At 38.9% G+C, this 2,584-nt stretch overlaps 1 protein-coding gene across 2 annotated transcripts in view; it reads left to right on the forward strand.

The window, feature by feature from the left end:
- Positions 1-2,584, forward strand: part of KRCC1 (lysine rich coiled-coil 1) — a 20,661-nt gene that overhangs the window by 10,362 nt on the left and 7,715 nt on the right. The gene's annotated exons all lie outside the window — the stretch shown is intronic.

Here is a 2,584-nt window from a genome sequence, read left to right on the forward strand (position 1 = left end):
GTATCTTTGGCTATGTGTATTTTCACCAAAAAAAAAAGGTTGAGAAGTTAGAGGGTTGATATGTTGTGGGGTTGTTAACCAGTGTCATAAAACAGCATGTGTACTACTGTTTCATGAGAAACTATTTGTTCTGTAAGCCTAAAAAAAAAAAAAAAATTAAAGAGCTGCATGAGTGAAGGAGTTAAAGGTGACCTTGAGATTCTGACCTCAATGTCAGCTCAGAACACTGACCTTTAAAAATGGGAAATCTGGTATTGACTGGAGGGAAATGATTGTTCTATCTTAAGATATCTTGAGCCTCTAAATGTCTAGCCTTGATCTTCTTAAACTTTCCATCTGTAGCAAGTTTTGGGTTATCACCAAAAGATATTATTTACCTGTTCTTATTAAAGATTTTTAAGAGAAAAGTCAGTATTACACCACCATGGTCAGGTTGGGTATGTCAAGTTTAGTTTGAAGATATTCACTATAACTTTTAAATGAAATTTTTATGGCATTTTAAATTACAAACTCATATTTTTTTGTAAAAATTAAAACAATACAGATGTGTACAAAGAGCAAAATTAAATGCTTTCCCTACTCTTTTTCTAACCACATTTCCCAAAGGTAACCACTGTTAATGTTATGTATTTTTTTTCAGATATTTTTCTATGGCTATTGAGCTAACGTAAGATCAGACTGCCAATTAGATGCACACGAATCAGAAATATTACCTAGTATCAAGCTTTACTAATTATTTTAAGGATACAGGCAATCAAGAGGCTCAAGTGAAGCAAAGAGATGTCTGGTACATCAAAGATGTCTCCCCAGATCGTGGTTTCCCACACTGGCCATGCATCTCTGGCCTAGAATAATGAGGTTTTAAAGTGACGTTTGTGAGAGTGTTAAAACAGCAGGAACGTTTCAAGTATGGAACATCTCCATTTTATACCCCCAGAGAGTTGTATTGCTTCTGTGACATTCTTCAGAAATGTACGCCTCATAGATTCTGGGTCTGTTTGTTACAGGTTATCCTTCCTCCACCCATCTGTCAGTTTGTCACACGGTGGTGGCTTTTGTGTTGCTATGATACTGGAAGCCCTGCCACTGATATTTGAAATCCCAGCAGGGTCACCCATGGTGGACAGGTTTCAGCAGTACTTCTAGACTAAGACAAACTAGGAAGAAAGGCCTGCGATTTACTTCTCAAAAATACCCAATAAAAACTCTATGGATCACAACAGAATATTGTCCAGTATAGTGCTGGAAGATGAGCCCCTGGGTTGGAAAGCACTCAAAATACACAGTGGTTGCAACAATGAACTTGAGCACACTAGTGATCAAGAAGATGGCACAGGATTGAGCAACATCTCCTTCTGTTGTACACAGGATCGCCATGAGTCAGAGCCAGCCCATGGCAGCTAACAACTATCCTTAGCCAGAGATATCTTGCTAAGGGCATTTCAAAGATATGATCTCTTCTTCCTAGCAAATATCATTAGGCTGTTTACCCAGAAGTCCGGAGGTCACCGGCCTGGGGCTCCTGCCCTCCCAGGAAGAGAGTGAATGGATTATCGGCCAGCTGTTTTAACTCCCTCCTTACAGTGAATTCAAATGTGTATACTTTGGTTTTGTATGTATTAAAATTGGATTTTATGATTGATATAGATCAGTAGATGGATAAATATAGTTCTACATCTCCCCCCCTTTAATATAGGCATTTCTCCATTACAGTACATGTGGTTCCAACTCATTCATTTAAATGGCTGCATTGAAAGTAAAATTTGATGTCACGTGGTTGGCATCCTATTTATAAACAGGTAAACTTTCATAAAATAAACTTCAGCTGTTAGGAACTTAAGATAGAAGTGTAGGCCTCAAATGTAAATGTGGTAATTTTGGCATAGATTATTATGGTGAAGAACACTTTTTAGTAAAATTTCTGGAAGTTAATATTTAAATATGACTGGAGCTTTCAGGGGCTTAAGTCTTGTTTAGAAAAATGGGTGTGGTCGTTTTTGTGCCCGCCGTGGAGGCTGGTGGTCCACCACGGGTAGAGATGGTTTGTGGTTCCTCCATGTGATTCTCAGATAACATTGGTGGTGTAGCTAGAATCAGGTGACTGTTTTTTTTTTTTGGGGGGGGGATAGAAAAAGATATTTTTTACATGTATGACAATGTGTCAACATTCTCTTTAATTGTGTTCCGTAGTACTCTAGTTTCTCTGCCACCTTATCTAATCATCTTTGCTTTTTTTGTTGTACTTTAGATGAAGGTTTACAGAACAAACTAGCTCCTCTTTAAACAACTAATACACATTGTTTTGTGACATTGGTTGCCAACCCTATGACATGTCAACACTCTCCCCTTCTCAACCTTAGGTTCTCCATTACCAGCTTTCCTGCCCCTTCCTGCATTCTCATCCTTGCCCCTGGGCTGTTGTGCCCCTTTAGTCTCTTTTTGTTTTATGGACCCGTCTAATCTTTGGCTGAAGGGCGAACCTCAGGAGTGACTTCATTATTACTGGGCTAAAAGGCTGTCCAGGGTGCATACTCTCAGCGTTTCTCCAGTCTCTGTCAGACCAGTAAGTCTGGTCTTTTTTTTT

This window comes from Trichechus manatus, unplaced genomic scaffold (assembly GCF_000243295.1).
Source record: "Trichechus manatus latirostris isolate Lorelei unplaced genomic scaffold, TriManLat1.0 scaffold00208, whole genome shotgun sequence".
NCBI lineage: Eukaryota > Metazoa > Chordata > Mammalia > Sirenia > Trichechidae > Trichechus > Trichechus manatus.